This window comes from Leopardus geoffroyi, chromosome D1, assembly GCF_018350155.1.
Source record: "Leopardus geoffroyi isolate Oge1 chromosome D1, O.geoffroyi_Oge1_pat1.0, whole genome shotgun sequence".
Lineage (NCBI taxonomy): Eukaryota > Metazoa > Chordata > Mammalia > Carnivora > Felidae > Leopardus > Leopardus geoffroyi.
The window spans coordinates 54791268-54806318 of record NC_059329.1 but is presented as its reverse complement, the minus strand read 5'-3'; the positions used below and the strand labels follow the sequence as shown (position 1 = coordinate 54806318).

General features: G+C 38.0%; 1 protein-coding gene across 5 annotated transcripts in view; it reads right to left on the bottom strand.

Annotated features, from left to right (window-relative positions):
* PAK1 (p21 (RAC1) activated kinase 1) overlaps positions 1 to 15051 on the bottom strand; it is a 181404-nt gene that overhangs the window by 53246 nt on the left and 113107 nt on the right. The window lies entirely within an intron of this gene.

Here is a 15051-nt window from a genome sequence, read left to right as displayed (position 1 = left end):
TTCAATTGTATCATGCTCTAGTGCTCACATATATTATTTCACCAGAACCTGAAAACAACTGTGTGATGAGCAGGGCAGTGGTTAAGGTGCCTATTGAGAGAAGAAGAAACAGAGGTTCCAAGAGGTTAAATAACCTGCACAAGGTCACAAGTTAGAAGCAGACCTGCATCCAGAACTGGGGTCTTCAGACTCCCAGCCACAAGGCCCTCCTATTCTGTCACTCTGCCTCTTATAGACTACCGCTGCTCATGATTATGTGATCTCTCCTCTTTCTCCCCATCTCTCTTAAATTCAGTCCCCAGGTTACTAATGATTTCCTCTGCTATACAGAAATCAAATTTATCCACTCTTCTCCATTTTCATTGTTACCACCCTCTTTCAGGCATTGTTATCTATGGCCTGGATCATTCTTTTTTTTTTTTTTTTCAACGTTTATTTATTTTTGGGACAGAGAGAGACAGAGCATGAACGGGGGAGGGGCAGAGAGAGAGGGAGACACAGAATCGGAAACAGGCTCCAGGCTCCGAGCCATCAGCCCAGAGCCCGACGCGGGGCTCGAACTCACAGACCGCGAGATCGTGACCTGGCTGAAGTCGGACGCCTAACCGACTGCGCCACCCAGGCGCCCCCCTGGATCATTCTTAAAGTCACCTGTCACCTGCATTCTGGTCCCCTCCAATGCAGACAGCAGCCAAGGTGATCTATAGTCTTGATATTCCAAGCAGCATCAGCACAACTTGGGAGACTACTGGGAATGTAGGATCTCAAGCTCCAACCCAGACCTACTGAATCAGAATCTGAATTTTAATGAGATCAGAAACGATTCATGTGCATATAAAAGTTTGAGAATCAAGAGAATGAGAAGACAAGCCACAGATAAAAGAAAACATTTGTAAAAGACTTATCTGATAAAGGACTGTTATCCAAAATATATGAAGAACTCTTAAAACTCAACAATAAGACAAACAACCTGATTAATAAAATGGGCAAAAGACCTGAACAAGTAACTACCAGAAAAGATATACAGGTGGGAAAGATGTGCAACATCATGTGTCATTAGGGAATTGCAAATTAAAATGACAATGAAATACCACTACACACCCTGAAAATATCAAATGCCGACAAGGCTATAAAACAACAAGAATGTTTATTCCTTGGGGAACCTGGGTGGCTCAGTCAGTTAAGCATCCGACTTCGGCTCAGGTCATGACCTCACGGTTCATGAGTTTGAGCCCCATGTCAGGCTCTGTGCTGACAGCTTGGAGCCTGGAGCCTTCTTTAGATTCTGTGTCTCCCTCTCTCTCCACCCTTTCCCTGCTTACACTCTGTCTCTCTCTCTCTCTCTCTCTCTCTCTCTCTCTCTCAAAAATAAATAAACATTAAACAATTTTTTAAAAAAAGAGTGTTTATTCCTTGCTGGCAGGAATCCAAAATGGTAAGTCACTTTGGAAGACAGGTTGGCAGTTTCTTACAAAATTAAACACACTCTTACCATACAATCCAGCAATTGCACTCCTTGCTATTCACCCAAATGAGCTGAAAACTAATGTTCACATAAAAACTTTCACATGGATATTTATAGCAGCTTTATTCATAACTGCCAAAACTTAGAAGCAACCAAGATATCTTTCAGTAGGTGAGTGGATAAATAAACTGTGGTTCCTCCAGGAAATGGAATATTATTTAGCACTAAAAAGAAATGAGCTATTAGGCCATGAAAAGACAACGAGGAACCTTAAATACATATTACTAGGAAAACAAATCAACCTGAAAAGACTATGAACTGTATTATTCCAATTATATGACATTCTAGGAAAGGCGAAACTATGGAAACAGCATAAGAATCAGTGGTTGTCAGGGGTTAGGAGGGAAGAAGCGATAAATTAGTAGAGCACAGAGGAATTTTAGGGCAGTGAAACTACTCTGTACAATACTATCATGGTGGATATATGTCATTATTCATTTGTCCAAACCCATTGAGTGTACAACACCAAGAATGAACCCTAACATAAAATACAGACCTAAGGTGAACATGATATGTTGATGTCAGTGCATCAATTGAAACAAATGCACCACCCTGGTACAAGATGCTAATTGTGGGAAAGGTTGTACATATGTGAGGGCAGGAGGTATACAGTAAATCTGGATACCTTCCACTCAATTTTGCTGTGAACTTAAAACTATGCTATTAAACAAAAAAGTTTCAGAAGCTCCACTCTACAAACTTGTACCCTCTTTTAACCTCCTGCTACTTATATTTCACACACTCTACACCAACTACACTGAATCAGTTACATCACCAAACATAATGGGTTCTTTTACAACTCTTCACATTTTCTCAAGCTACTCCCTTTGCCTATGAATCCTGCCTTTCCTTTTCCCTTCCCTTGCTACCTCCGCCTTTTATTTATCCTTTTCAGGTCTCAACTTAAAGGTCATCTGTTCTCTGAAGTCCTCCCTGATCTCTAGGTTGGGCAGTCCTTCACCCTCTGCTCTGTTCCCACAGCACCATTATAGTAATTGCCTATTTTAAGGGTTTCTCTTGGGAAAAACCACACTGAGTCCCAAGTGCAGGGGCCATGTCCAATTCATTATGGATCCTCAATGGATAGCACACGCCTGGCACAAAACAGGTGTACAGACAGTGAGTAAAGAAAGTAAGAAATAACCACATACCTAACTCAACCTGGCAAGGAGTCTAAGGAAATCTGCCTAAAACAGGCAAATTCTTTCCAGGACAGGAATAAATGTTTCATTTTTACAAGATCTGACCTGACTTTCACAATCCTTGTTACCTAGCCATCATCAGTCCTGTTTGAAAACCCTGCTCTGTGGGAGCTCAGTACACTGGCCCAAAGAAATTCTGAAGTCTTAATGTCTCCACAGACCCAGGATAACTGGGTAACCCTGATGAAATGAAAATCCTGATGAAAAATGTGGTGGGAGGAACAAGAAGGTTCTAGAGTTCAGGCCAGTTTTGCCTCTACACACCGTGATACAGTCCAGATTCTCAGCTTTCCCATATGAACAATGGAGAGAATGGATGAGATGATTGTTAAGGACCCTTCTAGCTCCTACATTCCATGAGTCTATGAAAACAGAAGGATGAATACTCTCAAGACTCTGTAGCTGGATTCCTCTTGACATGGCATCCTACAGTTCTTAATAGGTACTCCATTCACATCATCTCATATAATTACCACAATCCTGAGAGGCAATTAATTTACTTATAGATTAAGTAACTGAAGCACAGACTTGCCTACAGTTATTGAAGTGACTGCAATTCAAAAGGTGTGGGTTCAAAGCCAAGGCCCTTTACATTCTATTCTTTCACCTTCCTTAAAGAATTTCAAGTTGAGTCAAGAAAATACACTTTGGTATAAAAGGAAAAGAAATAATATTAAATAAGAACTTACCATGTGTAAGATACCATAACTTAACACATTCTTTTCCTGAATTCTTATAATCCTATGAAATAGATTATTATGATTGTCATTTTACAGATGAAGAAACAAAAAACAAAAAACAAACAAACAAACAAAAAACCATTAAATAATTTGCTCAAGCTCACACAGTTAGTAAGAGCTGGGATTTGAACCCAAGTCTGATTCCAAAGTTCCTTTCCTCAGTGTCTTAATAAGAACTATTTGCCTACATGCCAATTGCTAGAGTTTAAGCTATTCAGCACTTGGCAAGTTCCCTTCAAGAAGCAGCTGTTTTTAGAAAAGAAAGGCCAAGAGTTTAGCAGGCCCCAAATAAAGCAGTCATTTATGACATAAGTCCATCTGTCTTACTCATAGCTAGAATGCATGGGACATGTTGCAGGGCTTTGGAACTGCTTATTGTTCCTAAATTTCCCCTGATCTAGTCATTTAAAAGATGGTAGGGAAAAACAACTTTTATGTTTTTGTTTTTTTAATGTTTATTTTTGTGAGAGACAGAGACAGAATGCGAATAGGTTAGGGGCAGAGAGAGAGGTAGACACAGAATCCAAAGCAGGCTCCAGGCTCCGAGCTGTCAGCACAGAGCCTGATGAGGGGCTCGAACTTACAAGCTGTGAGATCATGACCTGAGCCGAAGTCGGACGCTTAACGGACTGAGCCACCCAGGCGCCCCTTTTATGTTTTATTTGGATTTGTATTTTATACTTCTATACCTTATATTTTTACATATTATTTCTAATTTATGTTATTAATATACTATATAACATGCCATTATAGGCATAGAATGTCAAATACAAAAGAAACTCCAGTAATGGAGACACAAAAAGAGAGGGGCTTAGAGGATGAGTAATCTATAGAAAAGAGCCCCAAGGAAATGAAATCATTTAACACATAAACATACAGGGTAATGCTGAAGTTGGCTTCCACTGGTCACTTTTTGTCCCATAACCTTTGCATATACCTCCCATATTCCCACCTCCAAGTTTTTGCTCTTTTTCTTCTCCTTACTTTGGAATGCTCTTCCTCCCAATCTCCCTGTCAAATTCTCAGTCATATTTTAAAGACTGGTCCAAGTCCCACTTACTTCTTCCTGACTTTTTCTCCCTCTGTGAATTCCCAAGACACTGAGTCTGCCACACCACCATGCATTTAGTCATTTCCTGTCTTGTATGATTCCTTGCTATTTTAAAGACTTACCCCTTTACTTAAAATGTAAGCTTCCTGAGGACCATAATCATGGCTTCTAATTATGATCGTTATACTTCCAAATCTTCCATTGAGGACCCAACACAGAATAGGTTAATTCAAGAACACCCCCAAAACATTAAGAAGCAACCTTAGAGTCTGTTATTCTACTTCCTGAAGTAAGAGGCCCTAAGAAGTAAACTGACTCACTGTATCACAGAGCATATGGTGGTAAGACTCAGTTCACCCGATCAAGGCTTTTACCCTTCGTGATAGCCTCTGATCCTTACTGACTGATTTGCCTGAAAGCAACTACTTACTGAAATAACAGTTTAACACAGACCAGAACGAGTATAAGAAAAGAAGGGCTTGGCTGAAGTGGGAGAGGAGGGAAGTACAGGAGGGAAAGAACCCTAGTGGGCAGAATTTATCCTGCGTGCCATACAATTTAGGCTGAGTAGTCACTGGCTGGAGAGCATCAGCAGGAAACAGGACACCTGAGGAAGGAAAGCAGGACAGAACTGGAGAAGCCACCTAGTCACAGAGCTACCTGGCACTCACTGAATGCCTTATTGGAAGTAACAATCACACTCACATGTGTATAGCCCTTCACAAAGCCTTTTCACAGTCACTGCCTCACTGGCTCCTTACAACAACTCCAAGAACGAGACAGCATAGATTATCCCCATCTCAGAGCTGAGAACACAGAGGTCAGGAAGTTAAAAGAAATCTGTCCTGGACTAGGAGTCAGTGGAGGATGGATCCAGTATTATCTTTGCCATTAATTCACTTTATGACCCTAGAAAAGTCACTTTCTTCTTCTTAGATCAAGTCTTCAATCTGCAAAATAGGTCAATGATCCATGTTCAGGTATAGATAAAGGTAGGTAAAAATCACCTTTCTGGAGAAGATAATACCTGAAAGAAATCATGAAGAATAAACAGGAGTTGGTCAGGCAGAAATGGAAAAGGGCATTCCAGAAGGAAACAGAATAAACAAAGGGCCAGAAAACAGTGATCTTTGCCCCAGCTTTCTATCTGCCCAGCAAGTCAACCAAATTTAATAAGCTCTTATTAGAGATGTACTCCAAGCATGGGACTGAGGGATGATATAATGGAGGAAATAAAGCAAACTCAGGATACTGGTAGTCCCAGATCCCAAGGCCACAAACGTCAGGCTGCCTGGGACAACTGCTGCTGCTGCTGCTGCTGCTAGCACATTTTTCTATGATGACTAATAAGTATGAGTCTAGAGGAATCTGATGAAAACCTTTATCTGCACAACGACTTGTAAGTGAATGTTCATAGCAACATTATTCAAAATAATCAAAGCATAGAAACCAAAATGTCCCTCAACTGATAAACAGATAAATGGTATATCCATACAACAAAATATTATTAAGCTGTAAAAAGAAATGAAGTCCTGACCCATGCTACAACATGGATGAACCTAAAAACATCATGCCAAGTGAAAGAAGCAAGTCACAAACGGCCACATATTGTATGATTCTATTTATATAAAATGTCCAGAGAAGTCAAATCCATAGACAGAAAGTAGATTAGCGGTTGCCAAGGGGAAGAAGGAAATATGGCGAAGTACAGGGTTTCTTCTTAGGGTGGTGGAAAATGTACTGGAATTAGAGCATTGTGATGTTGTACAATCTTGTGACTATACTAAAAACCACTGAACCGTATGGTATATGAATTATATCTCAGTATTTTAAACAAAGTAAATGCAATATACCAGAAGAACAAAATAAAGGAGAAAATGTATTTGCTAAAATTTTATATCCAATTGTGATTAAACATTCATAGCAAACTAGGATTATAAGGGAATCCATTTAATCTAATAAAAACTAATTACCAAAAACACTAGCACCAACATCAAACTTAATGCTAAAATGTTGACAGTTTTCCTCTGAGATTACAAATAAGATTAAGGGTGTCACTGCTATTTATGACAATACTGAAGGTATTAGTCAGTGCAACTAGGAAAGAAAAGAAGAAGGATTAAAAAGGAAGAAACAAAATTATCACAATTCACAGATAATAGGATTGTGTATATGAACATAGAAAAAATTCAAATAGAAAAATCTTCATAACTTATAGTAGGTAAAGATTCCAAAAACAGAACAGAAAACATTAGAAAGGAAATAATACATTTAGCTATATTTAATTCTATCAAAGACACCATGTCATACATATATCAAAGATACCATTAAGTGCATAAATGAAGATATTTGCTATATATTCAACTGGCAAAAGGCTTATATCTAGGTAAGAACTCCTGAAAATCAATAAAAAATTTTTTTCTTAAATGGGCAAAACACTTGAATAAGCACTTCACAAAAAAAGAATATCCAAATGGCCAATTAACACGAAAAGCTGCTCAACCTCATTAAAGACTGACAAAACTAAGTGGTGACAAAAAAGTGAAGTGCAACTCTTATGCAGGACTGGTGGGAATATAAACTGAACAGCCATGTGTTTGAACTTTGAATTTTTTAATTATCAACCAAAGTTTAGCATAAGTATCTGCATGATCCAGCATTTTCACTATGTATATGTACCCAACAAAAAAGTGTGAATACATCTATAAAAATATGCACAAGTGTGATCAGAAAACATTACCCATAAGAGTCTACCACTGACACCAACCTGATGTTCATCGACAGTACAATGGAAAATAATCCTATAAAAGAATATTATATAGCAATGGAAATGAGCTAAACTGTATGTAAAATTGCAGATAAATCTTATAAACAGTGTTAATCAAATGAAGACAAAGAAAAGAATATACATTGTATGATTCTATGTATAGCAACTCATTAACGGGTTTACCTTTGGGAAAGAGAGAGATGTTAGTGCCTGCAAGAGAAAACGAACGGAGCTTCTAGGGGGCTGCTTATATCCCTTTTTGTTGGACAGGTTAGTGGCCACATAGATGTGGTCAATGCAACACTAAACTGTACACTTCTGAAACATGCATTTTACAAATAAAGGTGAAAGTTCAATGAGGGGACCTATAAGAAACCATGGTTCATGAGCCACATACGAACTTACAGAGCATTTAGTCCAATTTTTTTCATTTTATTTATTTTTTTAAAGTTTATTTATTTATTTTTGATGGAGGGGAAGGGCAGAGAGGGAGAGAGAGAATTCCAAGCAGGCTCCACGCTGTCAGTACAGAGCCCGACACAGGGTGTAATCTCATAAACCATGAGATCATGACCTGAGCCAAAATCAAGAGTCAGATGCTAACCGACTGAGCCACCCAGGCACCTCCAACTTTTTCATTTTAAAGACAGGAAAGCCTAGAGAAGTTCAGGAAGTTGTCCAAGGCCATACAACAAGTAAGTGAGAACACTGCAGGAGGAACCAAACCCCAAACAGAATACTTTATACTATTAATTCCTTAGAAAATCTTGAAAATATAACTGGTTGCCAAGCTAAACTCCTAGTATCATATGTACATCAGTGCTTCCAACCCTGTGGACAAAAACTACGTAAGTGAATCAGAGAACACAGAGGAAGAAGGGAAGAAAGGGAAAAAAAAGGGAAAAGACAGAGAATTAGAATAAGAAAGAAATGAAGAGTATCTAAGATTTGTAGTTTTAAGAGGCTTACCTTTTTGGCCTCAGTTTCAAATATATTATTTGTTCCAGAGATCCAAGCCCATATCCAGAGCTTAGACTCCTGCTTCTGACAGATATTACAGAGAACTCTTGAGAACTTCTTGGGAAACCTGTTCTTGGGTCTGCTTAGTCTCAATGCCCAAAATAGCTTAATCTGGCCTTCCCATTAGCCCTATCTCAACCAACAGGAAATACAGGCCTATATGTGGACAGAGAAAGGTAGCTTACCCCAAAACCATTTTTTAATTCTACCTGTCAAGAGCTGCTATTTTGTAAGTATCGTAACAACTCTGAAGTGTTAATCACAGATTCCAAAAGAAAACTATGACTGCAAGCAGTAATAGCCACCAAAATTTTACCAAGTCTTAACAAGGCTTACTTTGCGTAACATTTTTCACATCTTTAGTCTCATAATCCTTACAACAATTCTATGAGATAAATATTATTGTGTACCAATACTATAGGTAAAAGAACTGAGGCTAAGAAAGGTAAAGCAAGTTACCAAAAGTCTCAAAGTCAGGGAGGGGCGATGGCGACAACTTCAAGTGCTTAAACTCCAACATGGTTTCTTTTGTATGCACTGTGCCTTCCCCATATTGCAGACTAAATGAATATGCCAGTAAGTGATAGAATGAATGTCATTCAATGCAAAGTTGTTTTAAAGCAAAAGAAACAACCAAATCAGTTCTACTAAAGGCGCTTGTATGAATATCTCTAGGATGGGAGCCCTCAAACACTATATGGTGTCCAAAGACTTAGAAGAATGAAAGGGTATGGTCCAGAAGTCAAGAGACAATGATTCAAATTCAGACTCCATGCACTACAACTATGCAGCATGTGCCCCTGGGCAAGTTGTTGACCTGCTAAGCATAAGAGTATCAGTGCTTTACAGTGGAATCAGCTTCAATCCCAACTCAGCCACCCCCTAACTAGACCACCTTGGGAAAGTTACTTAATCACTGTGAACCTGAGTTTACGGACTACAAAATGGAAATATTTATATACCTAAAAGGGCTGGTATATTTTACAAACATCAAAGCTCCTAAAATACTGTGTGGAAATTAATAGGCATTCAATAGATAGTAGCTGGGTTATTGTTGTTACCATTTTATGGTTATTACTATTGTGTTATTACTACTACTATTTTATTATTATTATTATTATTATTATTATTATTATTATTATTAATTTCAGGATCAACTAAGGTAAAGAAAATGTATATGCTTTATAAGCTAAAGAGCTTTACAAACATGAGTTATCATTAATGTGAGAGAGTTCCAGAGTAAGAGTTCCCAACCTACTCATTAAGACAGACAAACTGTGGTTGAGAAGAAAAAAGAAAGAATCATCCTGATGTCATGTAACTAGAGATGACTAGCTTGAAGAAACAAAGTAGAAAAAGAAACTTGCAACCTCACACATCCTGATTTAACCCTATCTGTAGTCCATTTGGTTTTCAAATAGTATGGGAAATGAGGCTGACACTGCCAAATCCTATGGTGTGGTATAGCCATCCGGGTTTCAGCACAAATTACTGGCCTTATTTATTTTTTAAAAAGATTTATTTTTAAGAAGTACCTCTCATTGGTTCAGCGGAGTTAATCTGAGCTCAAGGCAGTAAAACACTCCAAACTTGGGAGAGATAAACACTGACGTAGTCCAGTTTTAAAATTAACTTTGCTCAACTCTTCCCAAGCCTGGAGAATTCCACTTTGGTTGTGAAAATTCAGCCAGAAAAAGATTCCAAACTAAATGCTGCGGGACTTCTTAGAATAAGCCAAAGGCTCCAGACCCCAACCACAGCTACCAGGCTTTCCCACATAGAATTCTACAACCCAGCGCCACCTATTACAGGCCTTCAATTACAGCTTCTTCCAATTATTTATGCATTTCCCCAGGCACACACTGAAGCCGTGCTGGAGGTCAGCATTAGGTAATGCCCACAAGCATTCTAACCATTGCCAGCTCAAATCTCAACCACTACTGCAGGCCACAAAGACTCTTCTTTCTCGTTTCCCAAATCTCTTTAGAGACCTAAAACTACCACTCTGGTAATTTTGGCTCCAAAAATCCGGGTAGGACCTAGACACCTATTATTTTTTAAAAGCACCATGGGTGAGTCAGATGAGTAATCTGGGTTGAGAACAACTAACAGAGAGAGTAGGTTATGCTGTAACAGATACTTTAGGAAGATTTAGTTCCACACTCATCTCGACCACTTTCCAGTTGTGAGATCTTGAGCAATTTAATTTTCTCTAAACCTCAGCCTCCTCAACTGAAAATGACTTGTGGGCATCAGATTAAAACAAGAAATGAATTTCCCATTAAGACAAACAAACAAAACCCCTCATATTTGTAATGTTTTACACTTTAGAAAATGTCTACTACTTTATGTCTACTATGTCAAATGACAAATGCCTATTCATGATAAGGAATTATGATTATTCCCACTTTACAGATGAGGATTCTGAGATTAAAATCAACTGGTAAAAGGAAAAGAAATCACAGAATAAATGTCAGAGATAGGACTCAATCTGGGTTCTCTAAGTCCAGTTCTAGACCATTTCTAGACCAAATACTTTAGGAAGGGCATACCACTTCAAAGACTGCCAACACTGGTTTGTATCCTGCCAGGACTAAATGAGGCACAAGGCGAAGGGCAAAAATGCTTGTTGTTTGAAAGATAATATCAACAAGCACAGAATTAAACTGAACAAAGGATCCAAACAAAAGGGGAAAGAAGCACTTATTTCATTTTGATGTACGCATTAATTATAGCCATCTAGGTAGGTGTTCTTTAAAGGGGTGAAATCTCTGGGCTCAGGGCATGCATAGAAAATCTGTAACTAGGGGATGAAAGAGAGGTTACTAGATTATTTCACAAGAACTACTTATAACTCTATGCTTTCTACATCTATGCTTTGAATTTATAAAGATACAGCTTTGATCTTGAGCTATGAGATTTATTTTCGGACAGATTTGACCAAGGATCACTCAGCGAGAGTGTCCAAGCAAAACCTCTGGGTCTACAGCTTTATCGTTAATTAAAGTACTTTACAATGGCCTACTTTCTTTCCACCTACATATACAGCCCAATCCAATTTCATCTTTATAATCTTATTTATAGAATTACAGGATTTCAAAACTTTAAGAGACTTTATATGTCTACTGGTTTGACTCTAGTTTTTTAGATAAAGGCACTGAAGTCTACAGAGAAATAACTGACCCAAAAAAAGACAGCCAATTTATAACAGAACTAAGACCACAACCCAGATATTCAGAACCCCACCTCCCCATTCAGTACATAAGATCATCGCTTTCATTCTCAATGATGTCTGAGGGTTATACTTGTACCTGCTGTTTTAGGCAAGAATCTTCTTTAAAAAAAAAGGTTTTAAAACCATACAATTCATCCATATAGTGTAAAATTCAGTGGCTTTTTGTATATTAATGGAGCTAGGCAACCATTCTCACAATCAATTTTAGAACATTTTCATCACCCCAAAAAGAAACTCCATACCTCTTAGCCATCACCCTCTGATCCCATCCGCCTCCTCCCACAGTGCCAGGCAACCATTCATCTGTTTTTTGCCTATGGACTTGCCTGGACATTTCATATAAATGGAATCATGTAATATATGGTCCTTTGTGACTGGCTTCTTTCAGTAGCATAATGTTTTCAAAGTTCCCCCATGTTGTAGCATGGATCAGAACTCCATTTCTTTTTATTACCAAGTAATATTTCTTTGTTAGGATATGCCACATTTTATTTATCCATTCATCAGTTGATGGATATTTGGGTTGTTTCTACTTCTTAGCTATTATGCATAATGCTGCTATAAACATTCATATGTAAGTATTGTGTGAACATGTTTCCATTTCTAGGTCATATGGTAATTCTATGATTAATCTTTTGAGAAACTGCCAGACTGTTCTAAGTGGCTGTACCATTTTACACTCCCACCAGCAGTGTATGAGGGTTCCAATTTCTCCACATCCTTGTCAGCACTTGTTATTCTATAGTCATCCTAGTGGGTGTGAAATGACATCTCATTGTGGTTTTGATTTGCATTTCCCTGATGACTAATGATTTTGAGCATCTTTTCATGTGTTTATTGGCCATTTGTATATCTTCTTGGGAGAAATGTCTATTTGGATCCTTTACCCATTTTTTAATTGAGTTGTCTTTTTATTGTTAAGTTGTAATAGCTCTCCATATATGTATGATACAAGTCCCTCCTCAGAAATATGATTTAAGAAAATTTTTTACCATTCTGTGAGTTATCTTTTAACTTTCCTGATGGTGTCCTTTGAAACACAAAAAAATTTTAATTTTGATGGTATCTATGAGGCAGGAATCTTAGTCAGCAAGAACAATTCCAACTTTAATTTTAAAAGTCCTTTCTACTATATGTAGAAACTTGGGCCAAAGACCTACTTATTTATAGAGTTCAAGAATTATTGTTGAACCCAAAAGACAAATAAGCCAGTTAAGAAATGGGCAGAAGACATGATTAGACACTTTTCCAAAGAAGACATCCAGACGGGTAACAGACACATGAAAAGATGCTCAATATCACTCATCATCAGGCAAATACAAATCAAAACCACAATGAGATACCACCTCACACCTGTCAGAATGGCTAAAATTAATGACACAGGAAACAACAGGTGTTGGCGAGGATGTGGAGAAAAGGGAACCCTCCTGGACTGTTGGTGGGAATGCAAACTGATGCAGCCACTCTGGAGAATAGTATGGAGGTTCCTCAAAAAATTAAAAATAGAACTACCCCATGAGCCAGCAATTCCACTCTTAGATACTTACCCAAAGGATACAAAGATTCCAAGGGATACATGCACCCTGATGTTTACAGCAGCATTATCAACAATAGCCAAACTATGGAGAGAGCCCAAATGTCCACTGACTGATGAATTGATAAAGAAGATGTGGTATATATACATTGTGGAATATTACTTGGCCATCAAAAAGAATGAAATCTTGCCATTTGCAATGACATGGGTGGAGCCAGAATATATTATGCTAAGCAAAATAAGTCAATCAAAGAAAGACAAATACCATATGATTTCATTCATATGTGGAATTTAAGAAACAAAACAGATGAGAATATGAGAAGACAGGGCAGGGAGAGAGGAAAGGGAAACAAACCACAAGAAACTCTTAATGACAGAGAACAAACTGAGGGTTGATGGAGAGAGGTGGGGAGGTGGGCTAGATGGGTGGTGGATACTAAGGAGGTTGCTAGTTGTGAAGAGCAGTGGGTACTGTATGTAAATGATAAATCACTGAATTCTACTCCTGAACTCAATATTGCACTGTGTGTTAACTAAAATTTAAATAAAAAAATAAAGTTTTCAGCCACTGGAAAAAAAAGAAAAAAAGAACTATGGTTGTTAAAGCACAATGTTAAAAATAAGCATCCACCTAAATTGAGGGATACAAAGTGACTATATATGTGGGAGAAGATTCTAGGGCAGGGTAATACCACCTAGATCATAGCCCCTGTATCCTAGGAAGTTAACCACTACTACATAAATAAATTAGCCAGAAAATGAAAGCTAAGCAACTTACCCCTATCTCTTCTATCTAGGCCCCCAAAGGGCTCACAATAAAGGTGGAATAGAGGAAAGGGTAAACACACACAAAGACACAAGCTCCAAATACTCAATAATAATCCTCAATAGTTCTCATTTCAGTTATTCAAGAATCATTTCCTATACGTAATATCACTGCCTATTAGACATCTCTATGTCAAGACATCTCAGATGCAAAGTGCCTAAAATTATCTTTTCACCTCAAATGCGATGTGTTTAAAGTCATCATCTTTCCTGCTCTCCAACTCCAAACCTCCTGACTTGTTCCTCTTCCCGTGTTCCCTATTTGGTTAATAATACTATCATCTACCATCTTATACTGATCTATAGTTATGCAGTTATATTTTTCTGCAACGTAAGATATTTTCTGCAATTCACATTGTGCTTGTTACATTTGGCCTACTGCTTCAGAATCCCAATTCTGATTTTATCATATAGTCTAATGCCTCCCAGCTTCAATAAAGGAGTAAAGAGAAAGGGTACTAATTTTTGAGTACCTTCTGTGTAGAAGGTACTTAATTAGGAAATTTGCTGTAATCTTCACACAACAACCCTGTGAAATATTATCCCAATTTTAGAGATATGAAAATCCCAATGTTTCCTGCAGACGGGAAACTAAAAGTCAAAGGAGGTGACTCACATACCTAAGGTCAGAGAGCTGGTAAGTGATGAATACAGGATTTGAACCAGGTCCATCTAAATCAGAAGCTATGATAACTATTTATAAACAGAAAGCCAATTTTGTCAACACCCCACAAGAAAAGGACTTGCAAGCATGACTGAGAATTTTACCTCATATCAATAGCCACTTAAATAAACATTTGGGGAGTCAAACAAAAGTCATCTATCAATGTGGATACCCAAACCTCTATTTCATGATCTTGTCCATAGGATCTCAGTGACTTTATGAGATACACTATTAAAATCCTGATTATTCTTCTAGAAGTTTTATCAGTAAAAAGAAAATGAGCCCACCTAGTATGACTTATCCTTAGCAAACTCATGCTGGGTCCTGCTTCCTTTTCTCAGCTATTACTTACCCTTCTTACAATATCTAATCTCCAAATTTATGTGAGATGGGGGCATACGAATAAATAAGAGGCAATCAAGAATCAGAAAGACATTCCAAATGAAACTAGCTTGAGAAAAAACATTTCTTGGAGCACCTGGTTGGCT